Raw genomic sequence first — 14443 nt, forward strand, 5'->3', positions numbered from 1 at the left:
CGTTGTACACACCCATGACTTTTTCCTTTGTGTATATTTTAGTAGATTTATGGAATTAGGGTGTGTGTGCTTGTGTAGATCGCCTTGAATTTCTTTTTATGCCTTTTGTGTTTCCCCCCTGCCCCTGCCCCCGCCCCCCACGACTTTGATGTGTTTTCACTGCCAAGAGAAGAGACCTGAAGCTCCTTCTAGGACAAACTGCTCTTGGATGGCTAGAATTTGCCCGAACAGCTGGAGGGACCGTGGTGCCTGGACATCCCTCTGGGGCAACCCAGAAGCAGTGACTGGTGGGAGAGGGAGTAGGAAAGGAAGCCCAGCTCCTCTGCCCGGCTCTGAGGCACACATTGCATGTCCTCATCCCCCAAGGGACCCGGATGAAGCTACCCTCTGTCGGACCTGCCGGCACGCACCTTTCTGTGGCTTCTGCTCTGTTCTGCTTCCCCACTCCCTTGCCAATCTCTCCTGGGAGCATGTATGTGATAAACCACATGGGCATGAATCCTCATCTCGGGGTCTGCTTCTGGGCAACACAGTCTCAGCCAGCTTGTGAACAATATTCAGGCTTTTGAGTGAATTAACTTTTAGTTAAGAGGATGAAGGGCCACTGGAACTGCTGGGTCGGTCAGATGGCATGATGGTCTGGCCCATGACATTGAATCTCCGGTAACTCAGTCATCCGATGAAAAAGGAAGGGGCTTCTAGGTGTCTGAAGGATGCTGAACATCCTTCTGTGCAATTTTTAAACTGGCTTTGGGTCACTGAATGAATGTGGCAGCACTTACTTCCTTTGGGAAACTGAGTATTATCCTGTCTCACAGAGCTCAATATTATGGTCTTTTTTCCTGAAGTCTCAAGCCCCTTCATTTAATTTCATCCCATTTTCCATAGTTATAGTCTCTAGCATGACCCTAAATACTCCTTATATTTGGTACTAACAATTCATATATAATAAAAGAAGGGGATTGGAGGGGGGAAAGATGGCGGAGGAGTAGGGGACCCTATTTCAACTGGTCCCGGAATTGAGCTGGATATCTACCAGACCACTCTGAGCACCCACGAAACCAGCCTGAGATGTAAGAAGATCTGGATCTCTACAAACAGAATATCGCAGGCGGTTGGTTTTGAGGTAGGAAGTGGAGAGCCGTGATTCTGTGGGCAGATATCGGAGGATAAACGGAGGCGGGAGGGTGCCTGGACGTGGGGATCCTACACCGCCGGTGAGTGACAGCCTCGCGCGCTGCGGACAGGGCACAGACTCGCAGACCGGTAGCGTCGGGGAAAGGACTTTAGGGCAGGCCCCGGGGTGGAAAACCAGTGCGGTGGGGTCACGTGCACGCGAACCGCAGCCCCCTGGACAGAAACCGGGAGCGACGGTGGCACGCACGCGAACTGCAGCCTCGGAGGCGGAAACCCAGTGCGCCGGGGTCCCGCAGGTGAACTGCAACCCCCGGGGTGGAAACCCCAAGGAGCGGAGTCGCGCGCACGCGAACTGGGAGCGGCTGGCGGTTTTAGAAGCACAAAGGGCAGAGACGTGCCCCGACCTGGAGGCAGGACTGGGAACGCTGCGGAGGGGCGCACGACCCAGGCCGCTGCAGTTTATAGCAGCACGGACAGAAATGGAGACGGTGTGGCCTGGAGAGCTCACTGAAGAACAGACTGAGGTCTCTCTGCTCCGAGGCAGAGGGTTGGAAACGGTCTCTTCTGCTCTGACTCGAGGAAGAGACGCAGAAAGCCACCAGGGAAAGATGCCAGAGAACAAAAGCCCCAAAGACTGATTCCCACTGAGCCCATCCCCCGCCACAGGGGTGCAGGGCAACTCCGCCCAAACAGGGTTGCCTGAGTAACAGCGCGGCAGGCCCCTCCCGCAGAAGACAGGCTGGGAAAACAAGAGGCCAGCAACCCTAAGGTCCTAAGAAAACAGGTGCATCTTGCTTGGGTTCTGGTCAAACATTTGGACTTTATACATTCCCTCAAACACCCATCAACAGAATGACTAGGAGGAGGAGCCCCCAGAACAGAAAAGACTCAGAGATTTTGACTTATGCTGCAGATTTACAAATGGTTGCAGATATAACCAAGATGTCGGAGATGGAATTCAGGCTAGCAATTGTGAAGACAATGGCTAGAATGGAGAAATCAATTAATGGCAACATAGAGTCTCTAAGGGCAGAAATGAAAGGTGAGTTGGCAGAACTTAAAAATGCTATCAGTGAGATCCAATCCAATCTAGATAATCTAACAGCTAGGGTAACTGAGACAGATGAGAGAATAAGCGATCTGGAAGACAGTATAATAGATAAAAAGGGAAAAGAAGAGGCCAGGGAAAAACAACTCCGAATCCATGAAAATAGAATCAGAGAAATAAGTGACACCATGAGGCGTTCCAATGTCAGAATAATTGGAATCCTGGAGGGAGTGGAGAGAGAGAGAGAGGGCTAGAAGATGTATTTGAGCAAATCGTAGCTGAGAACTTCCCTAATCTGGGGAATGAAACAAACATTCGAGTCCTAGAGGCAGAGAGGACGCCTCCTAAGATCAAGGAAAACAGGCCAACACCCCGGCATGTAATAGTAAAACTTGCAAATCTTAGAACCAAGGAAACCATCTTAAGGGCAGTTAGGGGGAAGAGATTCCTTACGTACAGAGGGAGGAACATCAGAATAACGTCAGACCTATCCACAGAGACCTGGCAAGCCAGAAAGGCCTGGCAAGACATATTCAGGGTACTAAATGAGAAGAACATGCAGCCAAGAATACTTTATCCGGCAAGGCTTTCATTTAGAATGGATGGAGAGATGCAGAGCTTCCACGACCGGCAGAAGTTGAAAGAATATGTGACCACTAAGCCGGCCCTGCAAGAAATATTAAGGGGGGTTCTATAAAAGGAGAAAGACCCCAAGAGTGATCTACAACAGAAATTTACAGGGACAATCTATAAAAACGTCTTCACAGGCAACATGATGACAATTAATTCATATCTTTCAATAATCACTCTCAACATGAATGGCCTAAATGCTCCCATAAAATGGCACAGGGTTGCAGATTGGATAAAAAGACAGGACCCATCCATATGCTGTCTACAAGAGACTCATTTTGAACCTAAAGATACATCCAGACTGAAAGTGAAAGGGATGGAGATCTATCTTCCATGCCAGCGGACCTCAAAAGAAAGCTGGGGTAGCAATTCTTATATCAGACAAATTAGATTTTAAACTAAAGTCTGTAATAAGAGACACAGAAGGACACTATATCATTCTTAAAGGGTCTATCCAACAAGAAGATCTAACAATTGTAAATATCTATGCTGCCAACATGGGAGCAGCCATCTACAAAAGCCAACTGTTAACCAAAATAAAGAGTCATATTGATAACAATACGTTAATTGTAGGAGACCTCAATACTCCACTCTCAGCAATGGACAGATCATCTAAGCAGAAAATCAACAAGGAAACAAGAGCTTTGAATGATACCTTGGACCAGATGGACCTCATAGATATTTACAGAACATTCCACCCTAAAAAACAGAATACTCATTCTTCTCGAGCGCACATGGAACTTTCTCCAGAATAGACCATATACTGGGTCACAAATCAGGTCTCAACCGATACCAAAAGATTGAGATTATTCCCTGCATATTCTCAGACCACAATGCTCTAAAACTGGAACTCAATCACAAGAAAAAATTTGGCAGAAATTCAAACACTTGGAAGCTAAAGACCACTCTGCTCAAGAATGTTTGGGTCAACCAAGAAATCAAAGAAGAACTTAAACAATTCATGGAAATCAATGAGAACGAAAACACATCGGTCCAAAACCTATGGGATGCTGCAAAGGCGGCCCTAAGGGGGAAATACATAGCCATCCAAGCCTCACTCAAAAAAATAGAAAAATCCTGAATTCACCAACTAACTCTACACCTTAAAGAACTAGAGAAAAAGCAACAAATGACGCCTAAGCCACGCATTAGAAGAGAAATAATTAAAATTAGAGCAGAAATCAATGAATTAGAAACCAGAAACACAGTAGATCAGATCAATGAAACTAGAAGTTGGTTCTTTGAAAGAATTAATAAGATTGATAAACCACTGGCCCGACTTATCCAAAAGAAGAGAGAAAGGACCCAAATTAATAAAATTACGAATGAAAGGGGAGAGATCACGACTAACACCAAGGAAATAGAAACAATTATTAGAAATTATTACCAACAACTATATGCCAATAAACTGAGCAATCTGGATGAAATGGAGGCCTTCCTGGAAACCTATAAGCTGCCAAGACTGAAACAGGAAGAAATTGACAACCTGAATAGGCCAGTAGCCAGTAACGAGATTGAAGCAGTGATCAAAAACCTCCCAAAAAAACAAGAGTCCAGGGCCTGATGGATTCCCTGGGGAATTCTACCAAACATTCAAAGAAGAAATAATACCTATTCTACTGAAGCTGTTTCAAAAAATAGAAACAGAAGGAAAACTTCCAAACTCATTCTATGAGGCCAGCATTACCTTAATCCCCAAACCAGGCAAAGACTCCATCAAAAAGGAGAATTTCAGACCGATATCCCTGATGAATATGGATTCCAAAATCCTCAACAAAATCCTAGCTAATAGGATCCAACAATACATTAAAAGGATCATCCACCACGACCAAGTGGGATTTATTCCCGGGATGCAAGGGTGGTTCAACATTCGCAAATCAATCAATGTGATAGAACACATTAATAAGAGGAGGGAGAAGAACCATATGGTCCTCTCAATTGATGCAGAAAAAGCATTTGACAAAATACAACATCCTTTCCTGATTAAAACTCTCCAGAGTATAGGGATAGAGGGAACATTCCTCAAGCTCATAAAATCCATCTATGAAAAACCCACAGCAAATATCATCCTCAATGGGGAAAAGCTGAGAGCCTTTCCTTTAAGATCAGGAACACGTCAAGGGTGCCCACTCTCACCACTGTTGTTCAACATAGTACTAGAAGTCCTAGCAACAGCAATCAGACAACAAAAATAAAAGGTATTCAAATTGGCAAAGAAGAAGTCAAACTCTCTCTTTTCGCAGATGACACGATACTTTATGTGGAAAACCCAAAAGACTCCACCCCCAAATTACTAGAACTCATCCAGCAATTCAGTAATGTGGCAGGATACAAAATCAATGCACAGAAATCAGTTGCTTTCTTATACACTAACAATGCAACTGTAGAAAGAGAAATTAAAGAAACGATTCCATTTACAATAGCACCAAAAACCATAAGATACCTCGGAATAAACCTAACCAAAGAGGTAAAGGATCTATACTCTAGGAACTACAAAACACTCATGAAAGAAATTGAAGAAGACACAAAAAGATGGAAAAATATTCCATGCTCATGGATCGGAAGAATAAACATTGTTAAAATGTCTGTGCTACACAGAGCAATCTATACCTTCAATGCCATCCCGATCAAAATTCCAATGACATTTTTCAAAGTGCTGGAACAAACAATCCTAAAATTTGTATGGAATCAGAAAAGACCCCGAATCACCAAGGAAATGTTGAAAAAGAAAAACAAAGCTGGGGGCATCATGTTGCACGATTTCAAGCTATATTACAAAGCAGTGATCACCAAGACAGCATGGTACTGGCACAAAAACAGACATACAGACCAATGGAACAGAACAGAGAACCCAGATATGGACCCTCAACTCTATGGTCAAATAATCTTTGACAAAGCAGGAAAAAACATGCAATGGAAAAAAGACAGTCTCTTCAATAAATGGTGCTGGGAAAATTGGACAGCCACATGCAGAAGAATGAAGCTCGACCATTCTCTAACACCATTCACAAAGATAAACTCAAAGTGGATGAAAGACCTCAATGTGAGACAGGAATCCATCGAAATCCTAGAGGAGAACATAGGCAGTAACCTCTTTGACATCGGCTACAGCAACTTCTTTCAAGATACATCTCCAAAAGCTAGTGAAACAAAAGCAAAAATGAACTTTTGGGACTTCATCAAGATAAAAAGCTTCTGCACAGCAAAGGAAACAGTCAACAAAGAGGCAACCCACAGAATGGGAGAAGATATTTGCAAATGACACTACAGATAAAGGGCTGGTATCCAAAATCTATAAAGAACTTCTCAAACTCAACACCCAAAAAACAAATAATCAAGTCAAAAAGTGGGCAGAAGAGATGAAAAGACACTTCTCTGAAGAAGACATACAAATGGCTAACAGACACATGAAAAAATGTTCATCATCATTAGCCATCAGGGAAATCCAAATCAAAACCACACTGAGATACTACCTTACACCAGTTAGAATGGCAAAAATGGGCAGAGAAAGAAACAACAAATGTTGGAGAGGTTGTGGAGAAAGGGGAACCCTCTTACACTGTTGGTGGGAATGCGAGTTGGTACAGCCACTTTGGAAAACAGTGTGGAGGTGCCTCAAAAATTTAAAAATAGAGCTACCCTATGACCCAGCAATTGCACTACTGGGTATTTACCCCAAAGACACAGATGTAGTGAAAAGAAGGGCCATATGCACCCCAGTGTTCATAGCAGCAATGTCCGCAATAGCCAAACTGTGGAAAGAGCCGAGATGCCTTTCAACAGATGCATGGATAAAGAAGATGTGGTCCATATATACAATGGAATATTACTCAGCCATCAGAAAAGATGAATACCCAACTTTTATATCAACCTGGATGGGACTGGAGGAGATTATGCTAAGTGAAATAAGTCAAGCAGAGAAAGTCAATTATCATATGGTTTCACTTATTTGTGGAACATAAGGAATAACATGGAGGACATTAGGAGAAGGAAGGGAAAAATGGGCAGGGGGAATTGGAGGAAGAGATGAGCCATGAGAGACTATGGACTCTGAGAAACAAACAGGGTTTTAGAGGGGAGGGGGGAGGGGAGATTGGTTAGCCCGGTGATGGGTATTAAGGAGGGTACGTACTGCATGGAGCACTGGGTGTTATACGCAAACAATGGATCGTGGATCACCACATCAAAAACTAATGATGTACTGTATGGTGACTAACGTAAGATAATAAAATTAAAAAAAAAAAAAGAAAATATTGACAACATGTCAATAGAAATGACATGGTAATAGAAATATCCTGATGAAGAGAAATGGAATATTATGTGAAGCTTAAGACTTTTTCCTCTTCCAGAATCTATCGTTCAAATGCAGAGGTTCTTTTATTTATGTAAAATGGTCAGTGAAACAGATAGAAGATGTAGTTCATTAGTACATATGGGACTTAAATTATTTTCCTTTGAAATCTGACTGATTTTAAGTCTGCATAATCTTGAAAGTGCTTTGATGTGTTTAAATTTAATTACAGAGAATAAATACTCTTTAAAAAAAAAAAAAAAATAAAAGAAGGGTTGCTCTTGTGTTAGAAAACTCAGGAGTCTCCCAGTGCGGGGAGGGTAATGGCATGTTAAGTCCCGCAGGGAGCCTTCTCTCTTCTGGGAAGCAACCAACCCTGCTTTTGGGTTAGTAATGTTAGTATCGTTTTTTTTTTTTTTTTTTTTTTTTTTTTTTTTTTTTTTTTTTTTTTTTAAAGGTTTTATTTATTTGACAGAGAGAAAGACAGCCAGAGAGGGAACACAAGCAGGGGGAGTGGGAGAGGGAGAAGCAGGCTTCCCGCGGAGCAGGGAGCCCGACGCGGGGCTCGATCCCAGGACCCTGGGATCATGACCTGAGCCGAAGGCAGACGCTTAACGACTGAGCCACCCAGGCGCCCCTGTTAGTATCGTTTTGGCTGCCTCTCTACCCTTCATAAATATTTCCCACTTGTCCTTCCAAAGCCTCTTGCCAGTTTCTCCACTTGTTTTTCCATTGTCACCACTTGAGCCGAAGCTCATTAATAAATGTATTAAGGACTGAGTTGTATCCCCTCCCCAATCCTTATGTTGAAGGCTTCACCCCCAGAGTGACCCTATTTGGAGATAAGGCCTTTAAAAGAAGTGATAAAAGTAAAGGAGGGCCTAAAGGGTGGGGCCCGTGTCCGAAAGGACTGGTATTTTTAGAAGAAGATGAAGAGACACCAGCAACTTCTCTCTCTGTCCTTGCACACACGGAGGAAAGCCCACGTGAGGACCCAACGAGAGGGGGCCTGTTCACAAGACAGGCAAAGATCCCCCCCAGAGGAAACTAACCTTGCTGGCACCTTGATTTTGGACGTCAAGCCTCTAGAACCTGGAGAGAGTAAATTTCTGTTGCTGAAGCCTCCCAGTCCATGGTATCCTGTTAGGGTGGTCTGAGCAGATCAATACACCATTTTATATTGGGACTTTTTTTTTCCCCCTAGTAGTACAGAATCTATAATAGTAGCCTTGGATCCTGGTCTCCAGTCCGTCTTGGTTCTATTTCTTACGGCATCACGTACATCTTACACTGAAATCCTTGCATGGCCCATCAGTGCTGCATGATAAAGTTTCAGTGCTTTAGCTGGACATTCAAGGTCTCAGTAAACTATCTCCAGATCTCTTTTCCAGCATCTTTCCTCTCTGCCTCCCAGTCTGAACTCCATGTTCCAGCCTCTTCCCAGTCCCCAAAATACGCCCACTCCTTCCATGGCCCCATTGGAATTTCCTTCAGTTTCCATGCTGACCGTCCTTATCTATCCATCCTTTCGGCTCATCCCGAGCCTGCCTGCCTTCCTCCCCCTCCTGCTGTCTCCACAGTGGCCCAGCGGTTCTTGCGGGTTCCACTTGGATCTCTATGAATGCTTGGGTTGTAAGTGTTTCACGTTCTCTGTCTGGGTAGACGCCTCGACTGTGTTGCCTTCGGCTCTATCCCCCGTGCTCGACACCCACACCGTAGGTAGAATCAACCCTCGTGAGTGGGTGAGTGAGTAGCAATGCCAGCAGGTGGCAGCTTGTGGCTTCCACAGACGGAGCTGGGCCTTGGGTCGGACTATGTGTGGCATAGAGGAGTTAAAGCCCCAAGGTGAACTGAACTGCAACTGAAGCTGAGTGGCTTAGGTCTTGGGCAGGTGTCCCTTTGAGACTGGATTCCTCCCATCTAATGACATGTCTAATGGCTGGTGAGAGAAATGACGCATGTATTGGTAGGAATACCACCCCCTCCAACCTATATGTCCTGGTTTTCTTTTTTTTTTTTTTTTTAAAGATTTTATTTATTTATTTGACAGAGAGAGATACAGCGAGAGAGGGAACACAAGCAGGGGGAGTGGGAGAGGGAGAAGCAGGCTTCCCACTGAGCAGGGAGCCCGATATGGGGCTCGATCCCAGGACCCTGAGATCATCATGACCTGAGCCGAAGGCAGACGCTTAATGACTGAGCCACCCAGGCGCCCCCCGGTTTTCTTCTGTTGTTGTCACTGTGAGGTAGAGTCCGTATTTGCAGAAATGTAACAGCTAGAGCCGATGAGCTAGGCCACTGGGGCCCAGGATCTCCGGTGGATGAGCGTCTTCCCCATAGGCCTAGTGTCAGACTATAAATAATAACTTCAAGGCCGACCCTGAAAATATAGACAGAAAGTGACTTTACCTTTGTGTGTATGTAAGTCTGTGTTTTTTGTATAGAGGCCCCTTCATTTAGAGAAGAAGCCTGCTCCAAATTCCCCCTCCTCAACTAGAAAGTTTGTCCTTCACGAGACTGACAGAGGTTATATATTAACACTGAACTGCAGGGAGCATGCTGGCTTTTGTAAAAGCATGTCTCATGCCAAACACTGTTAGAGGTAGAAAACAAATCAAGTGTGGGGTTTCCCAAATTACACTTAGCATATGGAATGAGAATAAAAAAAAAATTTTTTTAGGGGTCTTCCGTTAAGGACCAGAAAACCTGTTAGACCAATTCTAAAAGCGCTGTAACGCTTGTGAATTAAAAAAAAAAAAAAAGAATTTTTTTTTTTTTTTTAAAAATTCACAAGTGGTACTTTGTTCGCTAAGGTCCTTTTGGCGATGCCCGTGGGAATTCAGTATATGAGAAATCCACACCAGATGGAATGAGAAGCCATTTCATCTGTCATCAATCCTTCTGGACAGTTCGAGTGGAATGGACAGTTCCTGAAGGGTTGAAACCTTGGCGGCAAGCATGGAGTGTTGCTTGTATGTGTGTGGGGGGGTCATCATGGTGACTCCCTTCCTTGAGCTGTTCTGTAGCAGTGATACCCAAGAAACCAGGGGGCTGGTAGGCTATTTAAGTATGTGTTTTCATGTTTGGTAGAGAAAGAACTAATATAAAAGCATTCATCGTTGTTGCCCCTTTGGTTTAATTTCCAGAATGGTGCATATGCCATGCTTGAGGGAACCTCTGTGGCCGCTCACTCCCCTTCTGCAGCCTTCTGTCTTCTCTTGTGTGAATGGGGCTTACGTGCATCCTTGAGACCCTCCCACAGAGTTGATGGCCAGGCCTTGGAATCCTCCTGATTCACAGCTCCTCGGCTTTCACCAGCTCGCAGAAGCCTCCCGTGCAGGGCTTGTTAACCTCCCTCAGGATGAGGATTGTCATTCACCAGGGAGAAAAGGGTATCTTGTAGCTGCAGACTGCCCTGAACCCACGTCAAGCCGCAGGGAGGAATGTGTAATCTCAGAAAAGGGAATCAAAGTCCTCAACACTCGGAACCTGGGGAAATTGCAGAGAAGCCAGCTCTCTGCTTTCTTGGGTGTGTGAGAATCCGGGGAGGGTCAGGCAGGCACAACCAGGGGGCCGGGGCCGGTCGCTCGTGGTATCCCCACATTTCCTCCATTGTGGGAAGGCCCCATGTGGAAAAGGGAAGAAAAGCCTGTCAGTTAGCGTAACGTGGCCCTCTGATGACCTGTCAGTTCTGGATTTGAGGAAGGGGAGATTCTGAAAACCTGCATCTACCCAAAGACAGTCACCTCTGTCTAGACCAGGATTTCTTACCCGCGGCACTGGTGACATTTGGGGTCTGATGGTTCTCTGTCGCAGGGGGCCATCCTGTGTCAGCAGCATGCCTGGCCTCCATCCAGTAGATGCATAGCACCTCGCCAGTGGTGACCACCAGAAAGGTCTCCTGACCTCATCCAAGGTCCCTAGGGGACACAGTTGCTCTGGTTATGAGCCCCTGGCCCAGGCTTAGCAGGGACATTAGTAAAGTCTGGTTTTTTTTTTTTGTTGTTGTTGTTGTTTTGTTTTCTTTTTTACTTTATGCCCTCTCTAGCTAATGATCTCCGTGGAGTTAAAACTAATAGTGGCTTCTCCGGGGCCCCCGGGATAGCAGAACATGCACTGATCTGCCTTGAGAGAACAGTTGTCCTGTGTTTTACCTCCTAAGTTCTTCATACTGCCTGGATGCTGGGCACCCCAACAAATAAGCTTGCCACTAAGGCGCAGAAAGCAAAAACAACGCACTCCCTGATTGCCAGGGAGGGGGCATGTTGTCTTTCCCCTCGCTCTCCTGGATCCATGCAATAATTAGCCAAAGTAAAATGAATATTAGCTCATGCTTAATTGCCTTTACAGCGTGCTCACCGGCACTGACCCAGTAGTGCTAAACCAATTATTTTTTGAACTTTATGGCTTTAAATAATCCTTTGCTCTAAAATTCCCTGTACCCCTCAGCTACTTAACCACAGGCCCCTCTGCCCTAAATCCTTTTCTTATACTTTGTAGCTTTTTAAGCAAGGCCCCTCTTTAAGAAGACATAATCCCTTCTCTGTAGAAAACATGAAAGACCTTGAACAAATCAAGATTTCTCCATGGAGAATTCAGCTAATCCTGTGCTTAGCTCCTAACAAGGAAATCCATCTCTCCACCAAGCACGCCATTACCCGGACTAATGCCTGACTTGAATAACAAGCAAATTATTGTGCTTTTAATTGTACCCTGCTCGGTCACAAAGCACATCTGAGAGAGGAATGTGCCGAGCTTCTGCAGGAGAAACAGGTCATGCTTCTAATCCTCCTTTTCTGTCGCCTTCCCCTCCCCCATTCCAATCCTTTCTCTCTCCAGCAGCGGTGGGGGTGGGGGGCGGGGGGAAGACAGCTAAATTATATTTAAAATGCAAGAGTCTAAAGGACGAGAAAAGGTGGTAAATACTGATTTGGGAGAGGATGAATTATCCACAGTCTCTGCAGTGTGGCTCATTTGAAGACAATCAATTGGTGTTATCATAACCCGATTACCGAGGGCACTCTTTGTTACCCTAAACCGGGCTTCCTCAGCCCTATTGACATTTCGGGTTGGATAATTCTGGTGGGGGGCTGCCGTGTGCATTGTAGGATTTTTAGCAGCCCCTGGGTTCTGACAATCCGAGATGTCCTGAGGCATTACCAAATATCTCCTGGGGGCAAAATTGCCCCGGGTTGAGAACCACCAACCCGAAGCTTTCCATACTGGGATTTATTTGTGCTCTCCTGCCTCTCCTTCCAGGACACAAACCTCAAGAAGGTCATGGTTCCCAGGGTAAAATGGGGGAACAACTTTGATATTTATATAGGGTAGAAAGAGTGGGCAGGAAGAAGGCACAGGCTCATGTGTTGCCAGGGGTCAGAGAGTGGGAACAGCCCTTCACACCAAGATCAGAAAGAGTCTGATTGTTGTTCTGGCTTCCATTCTGCAGTGGCGGTACCCCTGGTGAGCAAGCTTCTTTGAATACCTTCACCTTGTTCAGTTTGGAGCTGGGCTTGCTGTGGGGGAGATAGATGAGGGGTGATGGAGAAGGGGCAGAGAGGAAAGAACCTGTCGTCCGAAGGTGCTGATGCTCTCTGCCCTTGGTACTTGGGACACAAGAGAAGGACCCAGATTCAGGGGTACCCATTGTGGAAGCGGTGACAATCCCCTTTTGGACTCGGAAATCCAGACCAAAGAGAACTACCTGGAAGAGAAACATAATGCAAGCATTGAGTTGCATTTTCATTACAGCCACTGAGGCAAACATTTCCTCGCTCCTGGAGATGCAAAGAGTCCTTCCTATTTTTAGTAAACTCCAAAGCAGCATTATCGCTCGTCCCTACCGGCCAGAAGCAAAAGCTGGGAAAGGATTGCCCTGCAGTGAGCCCCAGTCTCCAGTAGATGGCGGTGTACATCTTCCTCAGAAGCCCGGCCCGGCGGCCGCTCGCCAACACTCCTTGGCCTGAGCAAGAAAAGTGCCACGGTCTTTCGGAGTCAGTCTTCTCTCATTGTTGGCACAAACAGCCCCAAACAATTGTACTGACCACACAGCTCCAAGCCACATTCCAGGGCGCTGCCGTCTGCTCGGGAGTGAATGCTGGGAAAATGAACCAAGCTGCTAATTTGCTTGACTGGGGGCGGGGGGAATAAGATCTTCAGTAACAATGGGTGTAATTTATTTTTCCGATAAGAATAGGGGCAATGCCATTTCATACCCCATTCCCGACTGCTACCGTAAATGAAAGCAATCACCTAATTAGTCCTGAATTACTAACTGGCGGGGTAAAGGATCTGCTAAAAATCAAGCTTGAAGTGAGGAATCTGGAAAAAGATGTGATTTCCTTGAGAGGATAGGGGGAGGGTAGGGGGGTGGGGGTTGAAGGCCTAAAGTCCACTGTGGGGCCCCAGGGCCCTGCAGTCTGGGGATTGTGCTGGGCTCTGACCCTGGGAGAAACAAGGCTCAGTGATTTCTCCAGGCCATTCATTTTGTGCAGGCGAATGACTTTCTAAACCGTGGAAAAAGAATCCGTTGGAGAAGACGTATCTGTGCATTCCTTTTAAAATGTTACAGATGTAGATGAATTGGCTTGGGAAAGAGAACACAGCCCCGTGGGGCCTGGCCACCCCATTGATGGGGCTGGACAGGCGGACCCCACAGGGAGGTTCTCGAATGCCCTATTCCCTGACACACAATGAGGGAAATGACAGGGAAATCTGAAACCAGGTTTGGAGTTAAGAAATACCCCCGAAGGAAGAACGTTACCACCTAAAGGCCTACTTTCAGATTTTGGGTTTAACGTGTGTCTTTATTAAGCGCCTATTCCCCAACCCAAACCACTGTATGAGGCACTCCCTGTGGGAAAAGCAAAATAAGAGAGTAGGTAAGTGCCGAAATCTTGGACTTGAAGGCTCCACGAATGGAAGTTACTAATTTACTTGTTCGGAGATGACTTCTTGTTTTTTTGTTAGATATGGCTTTAATTGAAATACTTGACTAATGCGATTTATCACAACTGTAAACTGTCAGTTTCCACAGCTGTTGCTTTTTTAGAGCAATCTGGCAAATGTGTGTGGGTAAAAACACAGACTTGGAAGGTTGAGGAAGAGCCGGCTGAGGCTTGCTTTCTCCCCCAATTTAGCTGGCCCACAGGCCCCTCACCCCCGCCAAAAACATATGCTCCTCTTCCTTAGAGACACCCACTTTGATTCTCGAGTGCATCTGTTGTTCTTGGCTGCTAAACAGCCATTCTCTCTCTCCTGGGAGAGGCACCTCATTCTCTTTTGGGGGAGCTCTCAGTTAACGGGGCTTAAAGGAAGTTGACCCCACTCTCCTCTGC

The 14443-nt window shown here is 45.6% G+C and overlaps 1 non-coding gene across 1 annotated transcript; it reads right to left on the minus strand.

Annotated features, from left to right (window-relative positions):
- Positions 1 to 9784: 9784 nt before the first annotated feature.
- LOC116646777 lies at positions 9785 to 9846 on the minus strand. Its single transcript, XR_004302218.1, has one exon. It is a non-coding gene; the product is annotated as a U7 small nuclear RNA (small nuclear RNA).
- Positions 9847 to 14443: the final 4597 nt, after the last annotated feature.

This window comes from Phoca vitulina, unplaced genomic scaffold (genome assembly GCF_004348235.1).
Source record: "Phoca vitulina isolate PV1807 unplaced genomic scaffold, GSC_HSeal_1.0 scaffold37, whole genome shotgun sequence".
In the NCBI taxonomy this organism is placed as follows: Eukaryota; Metazoa; Chordata; class Mammalia; order Carnivora; family Phocidae; genus Phoca; species Phoca vitulina.